Source organism: Hippopotamus amphibius, chromosome 6 (assembly GCF_030028045.1).
Source record: "Hippopotamus amphibius kiboko isolate mHipAmp2 chromosome 6, mHipAmp2.hap2, whole genome shotgun sequence".
Lineage (NCBI taxonomy): Eukaryota > Metazoa > Chordata > Mammalia > Artiodactyla > Hippopotamidae > Hippopotamus > Hippopotamus amphibius.
In genome coordinates this window covers 141,602,002-141,621,815 of record NC_080191.1, presented here as the reverse complement: position 1 = coordinate 141,621,815, position 19,814 = coordinate 141,602,002, and positions in this window count along the sequence as shown.

Sequence of the window (19,814 nt, the reverse complement as noted above, 5' to 3'; positions counted from 1 at the left end):
AATTGCCAAGACATGGAAGCATCAACAGAGGAATGGATAAAGAAAATGTGGTACATGTATACAATGGAATATTACTCAGCCATAAAAAAATAATGAAATAATGTCATTTGCAGCAACATGGATGTTCCTAGAGATTGTCATACTGAGTGAAGTAAGTCAGACAAAGACAAATATATGATATTGCTTATACATGGAATCTAAAAAAAAAGGGTACAAATAAACTTATCTACAAAACAGATGTAGAAAACAAACTTATGGTTACTGGGGATGGCAGAGGAGGGATAAATTGGAAGATTGGGATCGACATATACACACTACTATATACGTAACCAATAAGGAATAGCACAGGGAAGTCTCCTCAATACTCTGTAATGGCCTATATGGGAAAAGAATATAAAAAAGAGTGGATATACATACATGTATAACCTGAAATTAAAAAGACATTGTAAATCAACTATAATCCAATAAATTTTTTTTTTTCAAAAGTGAGCTATCAAACCATGAAAAGACGTGGAAGAAACTTAAATGCATGTTGCTAAGTGAAAGCAGCCAATCTGAAAATGCTACATATTGTATGATTCCAACTATAACATTCTGGAAAAGGTAAAACGATGGAGGCAGTCAGAAATTAGTGGTTAGCAGGGGTGTAGAGAGAGGGAAGGATGAACAGCTGGGGCACAGGTGATTTTTAAGGCAGTAAAACTATCTTTTATGATATTGTAATGGTGGATGCAATCCATTATATACACTCATAGAATGTACAATCCAAATGTAAACTATAGGCCTTAGTTAAGAATAATTTGTCAATATTGGCTTACCAATTGTAACAAATGCACAGCTCTAATGCAAGATGTTTAACAATAGGGAAAATTATATGGAGAGAGGGGTTAGGGAATTTATGAAAACTCTGTACTTTGTACTCAATTTTTCTGTAAAACTAAAACTATTCTAAAAATAATAAAGTCCATAAGTTTAAAAAATAAAGATACGCAAGGTGTATAGGATAAAAACAAAGTCAGTGTAACTGCATAAATATAAGACAAAATGGGATTTCAAAACAGAAAACATTATTAGGGGATAGAAAGATTCATTACATAGCAATAAAATTTTAATTTACCTTCTAAAATTATTTGTACTTAAATTGTTTCAAAACCCATGGAATAAACATCATCATATTACGAGATGACTTTATATATCCAGCATTTTAATGGGAGATTTAAAAACATGTTTATAATTTGTTCAAACAATTAAAGGCAAAAAATTGATAAATGAGGATTTGAAATAAGTTTTTGGAATATATACATTCTGGCACTTCAAAATTAAAGAAAATCTATGATTCAAAAGCCCATGTGAAACATTTTAACCAAAGACTTACAAGAGTATACAACAAGGCTCTACAATTTTCAAAGACTCAGCATTATACAAATGGTGTTCTATGGTCAAAGAACAATTTAATTAAAAATGAATTAGAAATCAATTATCCATTTGTGTAGACACTAATAAAGGTTAACTCATGAGTATAAAAAAAATCATAATTGAAATGTAAAGTTCAATTATAAAAATACTATGCTAAAATAAATAATATTGCAAAAGAAACTAAAATTAAATTGTAGCAGAGATTAAAGCCATAGTAAAAGAATGCTATAAATAATCTAATGCCTATATATTTGAATACTTAACATAAATTATTAGGTTCCTAGAAAAAATTTAGCTATGCTTACTCAAGCAGAAATGCAAAGTCTGATTATTCTTATAACCATTAAATAGAAAATTCAGAAGTTTAAAATCTGGGATCAGGCTAAAATAGTTTCTAAGGTATATTCCTGTGAATTTTCAAAGTCAAAACATTCCACTAAAGATAGATTATTCAGCATGTTATTAGATACTTCCTGTATCTCTTTCATGAGGTAAAAGAATCTTGATATCACCACCACATAAGGATATGATGAGAAAGGAAAATTATAGTCCATAAGGATAGCTAAAAAATACTAGTTCAATAGTAACAAAACACATCTAGCTATGGTTTACACACACATATATATCTATATCTATATCTATACAGTGACATAATCAATTTGGGTTTATTCCAGTAATGGGAGAGTGACTCAATATAAGAATATTTTATAAATTTCATTTGGTTCTTCAATAGATAAATGAAAAGTAACATAATTATTTCAAAATGATAGAGAAAAATTATTTGCTGAAATTCATCCCAGAAGACATTTGGGAAATGAGAAAAAAAACTTGCATACACAATCAAGGCTACCTTTACAACAAATCCATAGCAAATGCTATTCTTAGACATGGAAGAGTAGAAGTATTGACTTTGAAATTAGGAGGCTGATTTGTATTTGAGATTGTACCCTGGGAACTAGCCAATCCCTATATATGAATAAACTCCACAAGGACTAGAAAGAAAGAACCAGAAAGGCCAGTATTCTTTGATTATATAATTGTATAAACAAGTTAAATAATCTGAAGATTAATAAACAGTCTTTGTAATTACTACCCAAAACAATTAAAATTATAATTTAAAATAACAATACTTATAATAATATCAAAAGTTAAGATAAAGCTTATAATATATAAAAACTGTGTATATTCTTATTAGAAAAATTAAAGTACAATTAAAACCAGTGACAAAGGGCTAAATCATAAGTGACATACAATATTTATGAATTTTTATTTCACATGATTTATTTATTAATTCATTGTGATTTTTAAAGAAACCCTCAAATTCAATAGATTTTTTTTAAAAAAGAATCTTAACAATGATTCTTCAAATCTGTATGAAAAAAGAAAAGAGCCAATAATAAATGAATAGTTCTGTGAAAAGCAACACTTGGCTGGAGATGGAGAGGGACTATTTCTATCTGTTATTAGGACTTATAGACTAAACATAATTAAGACCATGTGGTATTGACCCAAGGATAATTAACCAATGTAACTAATAACCTAGAAACAAACCCAGAAAATTTGTTTATGGTTAAGATGGCAATGCAGATCACTGGGAAAAGAGGGACTAATCAATACATTCTCTGAGACAACTGCTTTTCATAGGGAAAAGTGAAATTGTAGATCTACCTCACACTGTACAGAAATGTCCACTTTCAATGGATTAAGCAATTACAAACAAAAGGTAAATTAAAAAAAATATGTATGACACATCTTTAAAATAAGTGTATAGGGAAGTGTTTAAGACTGCCAAAGCCCTAATCATAAAGAAAAAGACTGAATTATTCAAACTAATTTAAATAAAAAAACATTTTTTTAAAACACACATTAAAGAGAATGAAAACATAACCCACATGCTGACAAAATTTATTTGCAGCATACATAACTTATTAGTCCAGTACACAGATCTTATTATTAGATTCTAATACATCAATAAATAAATAAAAGACGACCAAATAGAAAAATAGGCAAGGAATATGAACAGACATCTTATAAAGAGGACTAGGGTAAGCATTCACATGAAAAAAATGTTTAATTACATTGGTAATCATAGAAATGTAAATTTAAATCGCAACTAGATAACATTATATATCTACCACATTGGTCAAAATTTAAGTCTGATAATAATACCTATTGGTGAGGATATGGGCCAACTTTTATACAGAGTTACTGGGAATATTAAATTGACATAACAACTTTAGATATTATGGTTACTTAAAGCATGTCCCTAGCATTCCATTTCTACTTAAATTATCTGGGGAAACCTATGCACACTTGTTTCAGGAGACATGCATAACAATGCTTATAACAGCAAATATGAACAAAAACTTAACTAGTAAAAGAATAAATTAATACCATATATAAGCAAAAATGGGTAGACCAATAGATATGTGGCAGTCTGTCATCGAACCAAAATGTCCAAGGCAAAAATGCAAGCCACAAAACACTGCATAAATTATGATACCACTGAAAACAATTTAAAAACAGACAAACTAAGCAATAAATTGAAAGATGATATAATCATAGTTTCTTTTATAAGCTATTATAGAAAAGTCAAAGAATAGAAACATAAAATTTAGTATACACTCAATGCCAACAAGGTCAGGAAAATAGAAGTGTGGGTTCAAGTTTATTTGTAGTGTTACCCTTTTTAATTTTAGTAGTTCTTTCATGCATTCCTTTTTTGTTTCTTTTATCCTTCATGTTACACACCACAGTTTACAAGTGTTACCACTTTCCTGTGAATGTATTAATAGTATCAAATAAATGCATATGAAATTTTAAATTTCAGTATATTTCATGCATTTAGAGGTCTTATGGCACATTGGAAAGGATCAGACAAATATGTAAAAGCCTACAGTGCATAATAAAAAGTGATAAATACCATAAAGGAGTAGCAAAAGAGTTTCCTGTGAAATCTCAGTAAAGGGATAGTATTAGTCAGAATTTCTTTGTGGAAGAGGTGGGATATCACAGTGGTCTTTAATAATACACGGGATTTGTGTATTTGAAATGCAGGTGCTGAATGCCTGTGTAGCAGTTGCAGGAGTGTCTTAAGGAGGCTTTTTAGCTCATCATAATACATCACTTCTTGGACCATGCTGTAGATTATAATTTTAAAAGGTACTGAACCTAAAAAGTTGGAAATTAATTGGATATTTTTATAGGAGCTCATTATCTTGAAAAAAGTCTGTTTTAGTTCATCTTATAGAAAATTATTTCCATAAAGATGCTGAGAAAAATCTATGCAGATCAATAAATTAGTGAAAATTAATTGAATTTTTCAAAAATTATTGTTGAATCAGATCTGTTTCATTTTTCCAAATGATTTTCTTCTTTCTGGAATGTATTTTTAAAGCACCAAACCCTATTTTTTCATTATCATTATTTAGTGGTCTCACATTATCATGTTCTTTGAAACACTATCTTTAGTCTCCTTGCCACTATCTCAACAAACAGCCAACATCTTTCCATCATTTTCATGTACTTTTTTTCTCTTCTTTTTTAAATTGAAGTATAGTTGATTTACATCGTGTTAATTTCATCTGTACAGCACAGTGATTGTTATACACATATACATATATATTATTTTTCAGATTTTTTACCATATAGGTTATTATAAAATATTGAGTATAGTTCTCTGTTCTATACAGTAGGTCCTTGTTGCTTACCTATTTTATGTATTGTAGTGTCTATATGTTAATAAAAAACTCCTAATTTATGTCTCCCAGCTTTTCTCTTCTGGTAACCTTAAGTTTGTTTTCTATCTGTGAGTCTCTTTCCGCTTTGCAATAAATCTATTTAAATCTTTATTTTTTAAGATTCTGCAGATAAGTGATATCACATTATATTTGTCTTTCTCTGGCTTACTTCATTTAGTATGATAATCTTTAAGTCCATCCCTGTTGTTATAAATGGCATTACTTCATTTTTTTATGGCTGAGTAATCTTCCATTGTGCATAAATACCACATCTTCTTTACCCATTCATCTTTCAAGAGACATCTAGGTTGCTTCCATGTCTTGGCTATTGTAAATAGTGCTGCAATGAACATTGGAATGCAAATATATTTTCAAATTATAGTTTTCTCCGAATATATGTGCAGGAGTGAGATTACAGGATCATATGGTAACTCTGTGTTTAGTTCTTTAAGGAACCTCCATTATTGTTCTCCATAGTGGCTGTGCCAATTTACATTTCCACCAGCAATGCAGAGGGGTTCCTTTTTCTCCACACCCTCTCTAGCATTTATTATTTGTAGAATTTTTGATGATGACCATCCTGACTGGAGTGAGGTGATAACTCATTGTAATTTTGTTTTGCATTTCTCTAATAATTAGTATTACTGAGCATCTTTTCTTGTGCCTGTTGGCCATCTGTTACATGTAATTCTTAAATGTCCAATTCACTCTCATTGGGTTGGTATATAAAGTAGTTATAGTACACTGCTATAGGTTTTGCTGTTAAATGTTTTTGGAAAACTTTCTAGAAAACCTACATATTTTATTCACCAGATACCATTTATAAAAAAAAGTTTCACTGAGATTCAATTTGATCATTCTTATCAATTGATTTTAAATGTGGACATGGGGCAGGGGGGTGGAGGTGAAGGGGAAGCCAGGTTGAAATGAGAGAGTAGCATTGACATATATACACTACCAAATGTAAAATAGATACTAGTGGGAAACTGCTGCATAACACAGGGAGATGAACTCGATGACGGGTGATGACTTAGAGGGCTGGGATAGGGAAGGTGGGAAGGAGTCGTGGGAGGGAGGGAATATGGGGATATATGTATAAATACAGCTGATTCATTTTGTTGTACAGCAAAAACTGGCACAACTGTGCAAAGCAATTTTATTCCAATAAAGAGTTTAAAAAAAAAGAGTTCATGATAATCAAACTCTACTTTAAAAGCAGATTGATGATACCATTATTCTCAAAGAATTTAAACTTCTCTAATGTTTTACACTGTGAATATCTATCTGGTAAATCTACTAAGCTAGCAAAACAAATCTGGAAGGCAGGATTTTTGAAAAAAATGTTTTCTAGCCATATGATCTATTTCTTTTGTGTAAACAGCATAACTTTCCAGCAAATAAATAACTGTAATATCTTCATATAAACCTATATTTCTATAATGATAGAAATAGGTTACAGCTTTAATTTTATAAAATCATACAGTCATTCTGTTTCTTTTATGCTTAAACTCATAAGCACTGATTTTCTGACATTTACTAGAGAAGAATTCTGCAAACTACAACAAAATTTCATCATCAGTGGTGAAAACTTCATAGGAGCTAAGATGTGTTTATAAACAACTTTCTTCAAAAAACTGAAATGTGCTGTTTCAGATTCAGGATGAGCTTTTTCCTCTTATTTATTTAAAACCTTTGAATGCCATGTCTCATTTTTGAAATGTCAGTTATTTATCAGATATAGTATACATCAGTAAACTGCCTATATTCATATCACTATTTAGCCCTTTAAATAAATTTAATCAAAGGTAGAAATCTTTTCTGCAATGGTCACTAATAAGAATTCATATAAAGTATGATCTAGGTTCTTTAATCGTGTGTGTGATGCTTCATTACTCTGCTGATTCTTCAATATTTTCCTAAGTGTTCTTCATAGGAAACACTACTATATACAACAATCCCCAGCTTTATCTTTTAATTTTAGGACAAAGTTTTATAAGCATATTTTTGTTTTGTCATAAAATACATTTGAAAGAGTTATCACATGCCCTGGTGTTTGTAATGTAGAGCCACTTTAGAATAATGTTAACATATTATTGACAGGAGAGTGAATATCTACTCAATCTTAAACCGCGTTCTCTTCCCTTAAACCACATTGCCCTCTGTCAATTTTATTTCAGTTGTCACTTTACTGTTTATTGAGTTTTGTTTTGGGGGAGTGAGGGGCTTCTATTGTCCTTGCTCTGGTGCTGCTTATAGACATTGAGAGTGAGACATTGTTATCACTTGAGCTACTATAATCCAAGTGTCCTATTTATGAGAGAAAGGAAAATACCTGAAGATACCAATGGATTAAGACTCACATCATGACTAATCTCTCTCATGTTCTGCTTTTTTCTCCCAAAATTTTTATCAATTTCACATACACTATACACTTGGTTAACTTCTTACATTTAGTGTTTATTCTCTGTCTCCTCTTGCCTTCTGACTGTCTGCTCCCTCGTCATAGAAGATGGAAGTGATCTTTATTTGCTTTGCTCATAGATGTATCCCGAGCATTCAGATGGGTAGAGGCTAAATAAATGTGTGATGAATTAATGCAGGAATGCATGGTGCAAAGAACTCTAGTCCCAGCTGGTATTTCAGACTTTCACTATCTTAAATGTCATCAAAATCTATTAGTATACTTGAATATAAATCATGCACATACTTTGGAAGAGAGATGGGGGAACATCTCTCCAAAAAAATTCTTGGCAACTTTTTCTTACGTTAACTAAATAAATAAGTATATTCTTGTTAAAAGAGACACTGTGATCTCATTTTATCTTACAAATAGCATATCTGTGCTTCTTAATTGTTTTTTTTTTTTTAGTACACTAAAATGCTGAGATATGTATTATTCACCAAACTCAGAGACATATTCAGGGTAATCTTAAACATTCTCTCCACACTGAATAGAATGTTATACTCTCGACAGATTTTATAGTTTTCAATTTTCCTTCACAAGTCCTAAGTAATCGCCATTTCTCAAAGCCTAATGTATTTCAATATATGCCATGTGTAACAATTTCTCTTTCTTCAAAATTGCCGGTCTACTCATATCCTAATATCTTTGCAACTGCTGGAAACTTTTCTTCAATCTTGCTATAATTTTAAGCTCATAATTTCAACCTGAAAGGATAATATGCTTTAGCCAAAATATGCTGTGACTTCTGCCACTGTTGTAATTTTGCTTTAGAGTCTGTTTGTTCCTCTTTTTATTTCCACTTTAATTTTATCAGCTATATAAAGCAGTTGAGAGGCCATAGAGAAAACTTTTTAAATTTGTAAGTATCTAACCACTCTCCACATATAGCCTTTGATAAAGCATATCCATTAATTCTTTTTTTGTTAACATTTATTTTCTTTATTTATATATTTATTTTTATTTTTATTTATTGGCTGTGTTGGGTCTTTGTTGCTATGTGCGGGCTTTCTGTAGTTGTGGAGTGCAGCACTACTCTTCAGTGCCAGGCTTCTTATTGCAGAGGCTTCTCTTGTTGCAGAGCACGGACTTTAGGCACACAGGCTTCAGTAGTTGTGGAACATGGGCTCAGTAGTTGTGGCTTGTGGGCTCTAGAGTGCAGGCTCAGTAGTTGTGGCACACGGGCTTAGTTGCTCCAGTTATGTAGGATCTTCCCAGACCAGAGCTTGAATCCGTGTCCCCTGCATTGGCAGGTGGATTCTTAACCACTGAGCTACCCAGGAAGCCCCATATCTGTTAATTCTTATATTTTGAGTTTAGTTAAGAAAATAAGCCAGGTAGAGGAAGAATCCTGAGGGATAAGAAAAACTAGAAATTTCAGATTCTCACTGCCTCATATGCCAAAAAACCCACAAAAAAGAAAACAAACAAAAAAAAAAAAAACAATTTTTAACCCATATATTAAAGTTATAATTTCAAATATACCTTAGTATGTATGTTGAATATTGATTTAGCCTAAAATTAAACTTAACTTTCACAAATTTTATTTATGCATAGGAAGATAAATATTTTTTTCTTGTTTTGCTACCTGGTCCTCTCTGCCACTATTTTGAATTACTCAATGAAAAGAATGAATAATTCAGAAGATATCCTATAAGGAATTAAGTAAAATAGTTATTTATAATATCAAATTATATAAATATATAAAAATAGTAAGTTATAAAAAAAACAGTGATTAAGTTTCACTGTATTGATGCTAATTTTCAGTAGAATTGAATGAAAGCCAGATTTTCCAAGGTAAAGAATTGTGTGAACTGAAATTCTCATTTGGTAATTCACAGTTTTGAAGAAAAGCACAGGGTACCTTTACTACCCTCTACTTCATAAAAAGCAAAACACACACCTCAAAACTGAGCCATCTCAATGAGAATATCAGTGTTGATAATTGAAGGAAATTTGATATAAAAATTTCACAGGAAAGCAATGTTCCTTAGAACCTCTAGTTTTATTAAAGTCACTATATGCTCTAAACTAATATCTATAAAAATGAACTTCTATAAGGCGAATGTAGTTGTAGTTATAAACTGTTATTTAAACACTATGTTTGGCTACAGTACAAGTAATATATATTTAACTCCAAGGGCTTAAACAAATAGGGATTTATTCTTCTTACTGAACAATGTATCAAAGTAAGTGGTCCAGAGCTGGTGGGAAGCTTCTCAAGGTTATAACTATTGCAACCTCCCACCTTCTATTTGCTCCAATGTTCTTAACTGTGCCATTTGTTTCTATGGTATTGTAATCATTCCTACAGTTTTAGGCTTCTCATTTCAAACAGGTTAAAATGTAAGATTTTTTTAAAAAGTCTTTTTTTCCACCCAGAAAATTAAAACAACAGAATTAAACAATAGCAATAATAACAATATCTTGGAAATTCTATACAGAATTAGCTTATAACCTACTGGCCAGTATTGGATCACAGAGCTACCACCCCATGCAAGAGACTTTGGGGAAATTAAGAATGACAGTGAGAACGGATGTGGGTTAGGCAACTAGCAGTGTTTGTCACAAAGGACTTCTTCCTTTTCTTGCTAAGATATATTCTCAAATATCACAAATAAAATTTGATACATAGCTATCACATCTATTTTATTGACTGTATTTAGGTCTTTTATACCCTTGCTTACTTTTTGTTATTATTCATTTGATTTTTCTTGTACTGAATCTCCTAGTATTAGTGTATTTCTACTTATATCACACTGAATCTTCTGTAGCTTTGGCCTTCTAGAGATAATTTCTCAGTAATTCAGTCTATAAATACTGATGGACATTAAATTTTCATTGTGAATTATGAGTTTTGGCATTATTTGTATTTTTGTTTTCACATTTACTTCCAACTTGAATTATACTGTTTTTAAAATATCAAGATCACTAGCTCTACTTTTTCCTTGTTTTCAATTTTTTAGGTATATCTTTGGCCACTTTAATTTTTGCATTTCTGATTCACTTTAATTTAGGTTTGCCTCTTTTATACAGATTATAGTTGTATTTTGCTTTGTGAGTATGATTGGAAATCTTTTTTTGTCATAATTTATGGAAGTTTATGGTTATTGATATGGCTGATAAATTTGGCCTCCACTCCATCATACTATTTTATAATTATATATAATATACCATATGTGCCTTGTTTTTTTAAAAATTTTTATTGGAGTTGATTTACAATGTTGTGTTAGTTTCAGGTGTATAGCAAAGTGAATCAGTTATACATACACATATACATATATCCACTCTTTTTTACATTCTTTTCTCATATAGGCCATTACAGAGTATTGAGTAGAGTTCCCTGTGCTATATAGTAGGTCCTTATTATCTATTTTATATATAATAGTATGTATATGTCAATCCCAATATTCTAATTTATCCCTCTCTCCCTTGCCCCCCGGTAACCATAAGTTTGTTTTCTATATATGTAACTCTATTTCTGTTTTGTAGATAATTTCATTTGTACCATTTTTTTAGATTCCACATATAAGCAATATCATATGATATTTGTCTTTCTCTGTCTGACTTCCTTGTTTCTTTTAGCTCCCAAATGTGTGTTATTTTCTCTTTTGTTAAGAAGTTTGTGTTTTTGTTCATTGGTTACCTTCATTACTATACCTTAGGACTCTAAGTTCTCTATTTTGCTTTTAAACATATACATTTGTGCATTACTTTTCTACCATCATAACCACATTTTATTTAATTTGATATATATTAATACATAAATTTTAAATGTTCACAACAGTTCTTTTGCTAAAGTTTTCCTAGTCCTGTCTTGGTTGGATAAAGAACACCCTTTAGTAGGTTCTTCAAGAAAGATTTATGGGTACAAAATTCCTTATGCTATAATATGTTAAAGATGTTTCCATAGTCTTGATGCTTGAAGTAAAGCTTAGCTAGCTATAAAATATTTATTTATGTTACACTTTCTTTTATTGATTTCTTGAAAATGCTACTCAATTGTTGAGTTTATTTACTGATTGATTTATATGCTACATTGGAAAAGTCTGATGTCATTTGAATTATTTTATCATTGTACACTATTTGATTTTTATACCAAGGGTTGAGAATTTTTCTTTTTATCTTGAAATCTAATATTTTCTTCTAGGATGTCTATTGGAGATGATTGTTGTAGAATAATATTCCCAAGTGGCTCCTGGGTCCTGTCAATATCAAGATTTAAGTATTTTATTTACAGAAATTTTTTTTGGATTATAGTTTCAGACATTAATTGTGTTCTATTGTTTAATTTTGGCTCCTTCACCCTGCCCACCCACCCAGGGACACTGATTATACAAATGTTACTCCCTTTTTATCTTCCTTTTTTCTGCCTAATTTTTGGAAACTTTTAATTCTTTTTCTCAATCTATTCTCTCTCTTTCTTTCACTTTTATCTTTATCCAACACCCCTCACAAAATATAGTTTTTGTTTGAGTTGTTTGTCATTTTCTTTCATTGTCTGAGTTCAGTAAACTTTCTTTTATTGTGTATGTTTTGTCCATTTCTGTTATGTATTTTAAAATAATTCCTATTTATTTCCTCTTCCCATTTTGCAATGCTTGAGGGAAATATTAAGAAATTTAGTTGTTTTTCTTTTGTATAAATATAAAAATAAAATGTTTATATGTACTACCAATAGAAAAAAGCCATATTCTTAAAAAAAAATACAATATAAGGGGTTGATGAATAATTTATTTTTTTCCAAAAAAAAGCTTTTAATATTGTTAATAGACTTCCAAACACAAATCTGGAAATGGAGCTCTACATATAGCATAGGAATAATGACAATTTTATGAGGGTAAAACAATAATAAAAATATCAGTGCATTATCATAATAGGCAGACTAACTTTATGGTCATAAAATTTCTCAAAATAAAGTGTTTGCTACTGTAAAGTTTCTGGATTTTCTGGACTGTAAGAAATGCTTGGTCATTTAACATAGTATGGCTTTTAGAAATGTCCTATAATCTTTGTTGATATGTGAAAGCTACCTTACAAATTAATTGCTTACAATTTACAACTGGATCAGAAAGATGCCTCTTTATTTTTTTCCCACATAATAGGTTTTTCACTCTTCATCAGCCATGAAGTGTTTATTGACTAACCTCATATACGTGTTATGTTACGGTTAGGAAATATCTTCAAATAGTTTGCAGTCCAGAAGTCAAGATAGAAACTATAATTTTGAAACAACCTCAAAGCACATTACATTGAACTATATGAGAATAAAAATATTTAAATGATGAATAACATTTCTTAGAAAAAAGTGGGTAAATGATAATAAAATTAGAAGCAAAAGGAAAGCATGTTATAGAATATACATATAAGGAAATTAAAGTTAAATGTAAAATTGAGAATATCTTGAAAATGGTAATAATGATAATTACAATACTATTATATTCTACTAATATAATTAATTAAGTGCAATATGTACCAGGACCTATAACAAGCATTTAATTCTCACAAATACCCTAATGAATGTTGGCATACTTATGCTCATTTATAGATGAAAAAATAGCCAAAGAGAGATTAAGCGAATTTCCCAAATACACAACTAATAAACGATGGAGCCAGATTTTTAATTCATGCAATCTGAGTGAAATCCACGTTTTAAAACCATCCTAATTTCTAATTCTCTATGCCTTCAGTTTTCCAACACATTTTATTTAATATCTAAATTGGAGAGCCTTTGTGGGGATAACTTGACATGTAGCAAGACTAATGATCTTCCAACCAATACTCTTGTCATTTACTGTTTAGAGAACAAACAAGACAATGTTCTGTCTATCATATACAATTTTAGTTAAAGCAATTATTATCCTTTAAAACTATGGGTCATAGTCCTTAAGAAAATATAAATAAAGAATAACAAATTTCTAAAAAATTTTGTCCTTGTCAAATTCATAATTCACATGACTAGTCTGTCTACTCACATCCCTATGGGGTTTTCTTTCATTTTCTTTCTCTTAACTACTAGTGGATGTTTAGCACTTTACCATTTTCTGTTTTCTTCTTTGTGATTTAATTATTCTGAAGACATAAGCATTGAAGTACTTTTAATAAGGACTCAATAATATTTTATATAGTATTATCAGAGTGAACATATTTATCTCAAATTTCTACACAAGAGAGGAAGGAATACTGAATTTATTTTCTTAAAAAAGCCATTATCATGTGAGCTTTCACAAAAATCAGTATTTAGCTCATGATATTAATAAGAATCACATGTATTTTTATATGTAGCAAAATATAGTAGTGGTCTTCATTCCAAATATTCCTTATGAATTTGAACTGAGGTTTATTCAATTTATTGCTATCTAAATGGTATTTCCTATCACTTCTTTGAACTTATATTCATATAATTACACTGGAAAGAAACATCTCTTTACTAATGTACAATATTCATTTGAATATAAAAAATATGTGTATGTTGTATATCATACACAAGGTACCATAGCTATTGAATGTACAATATCTGTTTCTGTGTTATCTGGTTGATGCCAAGTTAAGTGTGTGTGTGTGTGTGTGTTTATTTAGCGGTTGGTTCTGTCATTCTAAATATTCACCATTATACTCTCTCAGCTACGATTTGTCTCACACCATGGAATCAATTGATATTTTACAGTTCAATTCATAGATTGTAGAAAGTTCAGTGTACTATAATATAAAATAAATTTCATAACTGTATTCTGTGAATTTAGATTTCATGGCATGTATATGAAGAGGAAGTTTATTTATAAGGAAAATAAGCATTACAGTCTTGTTTTCAAGTGTGATTCTAAAGATTTCCTCCATGTTAAATTCAATGTGATGTCCTCAGAGGACATTATACTGCTAAACATGTATTAAACACTCAACACAATTATAAGTTGTTCCACTGCTTTTCTAGATATAATATTGTGATTGGTTAAAAAGTTTGTAGAGATCAGTAGGAGCCTATGTCATGGAACATAAAATCACAAGTGTAACTAGCTAAACAAAATTATTAACCAAAGTATACACTTTTATTTAAGAAGCAGAGATTATGGGGTTATTCATTTTATTATAACAAATGATAAATGTGAAAACTGTCATGGTGAAGAATGAAACGCTGTATTCAGTTATTTTATCCTCTTCCAAAGGGAAAAGAAAGGCATGATGAAAGCTTAATAAACACAGTAAGACCACAATTTCTGGCTGTATAGGCTGAGGTGCAACACAGACACAGTCCATTATCGTGTAAAATTAGACACTCTTCCAAGGTATTATATTCTAGTGATTTCAATAAACTTTTCTAATATGCCTCTAAGCTTATCTCAGCATTCTATTGTTTTATTTTTAAATGTTAATTTTAAATCTTTCAACCTTTCAAAAAAATCAACTTCAAAAACTTTTCTGTAAATAGTGAATATATATGTATAACCACACTCTCATAAATGAGTCCTATGAAAATACAATACAATATATTAAAATGTTAAACTATTATTTGTTGGATAAAGTTTAATGAACAAAGACATAAAATGTATATATAGATTTATGCAAAGTGTATCACATAAGATCAATCCATTATACCAAATGTTCATGTACTCAAACTCCTTTAATCCTCTTAAAAACCTTTGAAGATGTTGCTGTTGTAGGTTGAGTAATGTCCCCGCCTAAAGATAGCCACCTCCTAATTCCCAGAACCTGTCATTATATTACTTTACATGGCAAAAGTGACTTTGAAGATATAATTAAGGATCTTCTGATGGGAAGGTTATCCAGGTGGTACAAATGTAATCAGAAGGTTATTTATGAGGCGGAGGGTAAGAGAGTGAGAGTCAGACAGAGATGTGATGACAGGAACAGAGAGAAAGGAAGAGGGAAAGGGAAAGAAGAGGGAGTGGAGAGGGAGAGAAAGAAGACAGAGAGAGACAGAGACAGAAAGAGACACAGAGAGATTTGAAGATGCTCTCCTGGAAAAAGAAGCCATAAGCTAAGGAATGCAGGTGGCCGCTAGTAGTTGGAAAAGTCAAGGAAATGAATTCTCCCTAGAGTCTCTAGAAGGAATTCTGCCAACACTTTGATTTTGACTTCTGTCCTCCATAACTGTAAGATAATAAATTTGTGTCTTTATCTACTAAATCTGTGGTAATTCATTGCAGCAGCAATGAGAAATTAGTAGTTAGTATCTATTTAAAGCTATTTTTTACAAAAGTCTAAGTAATGTAACTTGCCCAATGAATCACAATTAATAAATAGTGAATGTAGCATTAGAACCCATGTCTGAATTCCTTGAAGCCACACTCTTTTCATGGACTCATAACTTTTAAGTATAATATTTGTTTTGTAAAAACTGGGTCTTAGAACATACCGAAAAGTAAAGGTTCAATAGGAAAGACCATGCTTCATTAATTGTAACATTATTATATGACTAGGAAACTATGACTATTAAACATTTACTCTGTGTCATACACTGTGCTAGGTGCTTGGGATATAACAGACTAAATAGATGGAGTGCTTAATCTGACAAAGACCATATGCCTGTCCTGAATAGTTTATTTTTTCCCTTCAGGAAATATGTCATAGAAGGAAAAATTTTAATTGCAAAAAAACGAGTAAACACAACTACCTTAAAGACAAACTTTTTTTCAGGAGGCTTAGTTCTTCCAAAAAGAAGGTAATGGCAAATATAAAAGCATGATAAACTGGTTCATCTTTTTAGGTTCACTTATATATACCCTTGAGCTGAAAAACCCAAAATAGTTGTTTTTCCTTCTGCACAAATATGAAACTAGACTATTTCTTTTTATTATCAATGTAGGAAACTATTTTTTTGAAAAAATACAAGTTATTGGAATTATACTTCCAAATTATCTAGAAAGAGGGTAATTTCTTTAACAAAGTATGCATAAGTCTATACATCATTTAGTCTTTGTATTTATTTTCATCTAGTTATCAAGTAAATGGAAACAATAAAATGTATGAATTTCATTTCCATGGTTTTATACATGCTGCAATCTCAAAATGTTTACCCATGGAAGGAAAATGCTACAGACATATGTTAAAGGAACCAATTAATTCACAGAAGAAAAAAAAGAGGGGAAGAAGAATTCCTTTTATTTAAAAATTTAAAAAAACAACTCATGATGATGGAGCTGTGTGGCAACAATGAAAAAAGTTTCAATAGATTTTACTGAAAACACCATTCATGAAATTACTCCCAATGCACTCAGAGTGACTCACTCAAACATTGCTCTTTCCACCTCTCACCTTTTAAAAAATATTTCCCTTAGTAATGGTTAAGTATATCTAAGAGAATCATATCAGAGCATGAGAAAATAAATCAATGGCATCAATGGGAAATTAGTTAAATATGTCATCAAATGTTTTAGAGTTGACTTTCTGATTATGTGGAACAATTTCAAAGTAATTCTCATATCAGGTCAGATCTCATGTGTAAAATAACATATATTTACCTTTAAATAAAATATATGTAGAGATTTATAAAATAGTTTTTTAACATGTATAAATATTTTTATATCATTTAATGTTACTCAGAAAATGTTCACAGCAAATATAATATAAATTTGTTTACTTAAAATCTGCTTTTTTTCTAAAATTGAGGCTTAAAATGCAATTTTGTCTTTTGAAAATATTTTGTTACCATCTCCACCACCACGTGTGGAGAATGGATATATTGTGGGAATTGAACAGATCACTTTATATATTTCAGTTCTACAAATTATAGGATGTATAGTTTTAAGTAATAATGAGTGATTAATCCTGTAAAAGTCAGTAAGTTCTCAAACCAGATCATCTCTTAAAACATATATACATTTTATTTTCTAAGAGAAATACTTTGTGGAAATGAATAATATTCTGTTCTTAATTCTGCTATAGTATGTAACACCTTATATGTGGGAGTAGGAACTATGACTTTAAGTGAAATTCAGCCCATGATCATATTTCTATGGCATTCTACATATTTTAAATATAAGAAATTTTATACCAAAACATCAAAATCTTTGCCTTACTATTTGTAATTAATAAGCTTCATATTTGAGCGGTTTTATTCCCAACAAAATTATGTGGAAAGTACAGAGAGTTCCCACGCATACATACAACCTCTCCCACTATCAACATCCTGAATACAGTGGTCCATTTGTTATAACATTGATATACCCTTGTCACCCAAAGTCCATAGTTTACATTAGGGTTCACTCAATGTTGTATATTCTATGAGTTCTGACAAATGTATAATGGCACGTAACCACCATTTATAGAATAGTTTCACCACCCTAAAAATCCTCTAAGCTCTGTCTCCCTCCCCACTAATCACTGGCAACTACTGATCTTTTTTTTACTGTCTCCATAATTTTGCCTTTTCCAGAATGTCATAGTGAATTATATAGTCTATAGCCTTTTCAGATTGGACTCTTTCACTTAGTAATACACATTTAGTGTTCCTCCATGACTTTTCATGACTTGGTAGCTCATTTCCTCCTTTTAGTGCTGAATAGTATTTCACTGTCTGGATGTATCACAATTTTTAATTAACTCATCCACTGAAGGACATCTTGATTGCAGAAAAGTTTTGGAAATTATTAATAAATCTGCTATAAATGTCTGGGTGACAAGTTTTTGTGTACACATGTTTTCAACTCCTTTGGGTAGATACCAAGGAACATGATGGCTGGATTGTATTGTAAGAATACTTTAAGTTCTGTAAGAAGCTTGCAAGCTATCTTCCTGAATGAATGTACCAGCAGCAAATGAAAGTTCCTGTTTCTCAATATATTTATCAGCATTTGCTGTGGACAACATTAGGATTGTAGCCATTCTAACAGGTGTGTAGTGATAGCTCATTGTTTTAATTTGAAATTCCCTAATGATATGTGATATTGAGTACCTTTTTATGTGCTTATTTGCCATCTATAGATTTTTATTGGTTAAAGTCTTTGGTTCACTTTTAATGTAGTTGTTTGTTTTCTTATTGTTGAGTTTTAATAGTCTTTGTATATTTTGGATAACATCTTTGTCAGATCTGTGTTTTGCAAATACTTTCTCTCAGACTTTGGCTTATCTTTTGAGACAGTATTTGCAGAGCAAAAGTTTTTAATTTTAATGAAGTTCAGTTTATCAATTTCTCTTTCACAGGTCATGCCTTTGATGTCATGCCTAAAAAGGCATCACCATACCCAAACCCATCTAGGTTTTCTACTTTGTTGTCTTCTAAAGTGGGAAGACATCCAGAAGTCTTTCTGAAATCTTGAAAATGTTACTAAAAGTAAGTAAAGTATGTGGGCCGAGCGACTGGATGCAGAATGTCCTGCTTGAGCAGTGGAGGAACTAAGGGTGCTGGGCGTGGAGACCATGGGGGCATAGGCTACCGTGGAAACAGAAAATTGACCCTCTCTGGAGGCACAGCCCCTTTCTCACTTGCACACCTCATGTCACCCTGTTTGGCCCTGGAGGATGGCTGGTTAGCCAGAGACAGATAAGATTCCTCAGGGTAGGAACAACCTAAGACAGGCACAGTCGCAGAGGGACCAACAGGGGTGGGGCACAGACCCTTAATCCTTCTGAGAGAGGTCTCCTGCCCCCAGGGCTGCTTTGTTCTCCAAGCCCAGCTCAAATCCGCACCCTGCTCAGATCCACACCCTGCTCAAATCGGACCCAGGAGGCAAACAAAGATCATTGCCCCAGTCATGTGAGGCCTTTGTTTGTTTATTTCAAAGATAGCCTTGTTTATGGGACTAAACTGGGAGTGTAAGACCCTTAGGCTATGCCAAGAACTCAATAAAAGCAACGTGGGATCAATCAGCAAGGCTCTTGATCCTAGAGGTCTTGAGTCCCCCGGTCCCATCTTTCTCTTAAATCTGTGTCTGTGTTTTCTTTAAGCTTGTAGCACCCGTCACTCACCTCGAGTCGCTGAGCTGGTCTCGGCATTCTAAGAGTTTTACATTTTACATTCATCATTTAGTTCTATGATACATTTATATAAAGTATATTTAAAGTACATTTCATGTCTTTATATATTAAATATACATAAAGGGTATTTAAAGTACATTTATATAAAAGGGTTAGGTTGGGTCTAGATTCACTTTTTTGCATGTGCATGTCCACTTGTTGTAGCACCACTTCTTGAAAAGACTACCTTTGTTCCGTTGTGTTGCCCCTACTCCTTTGTCAAA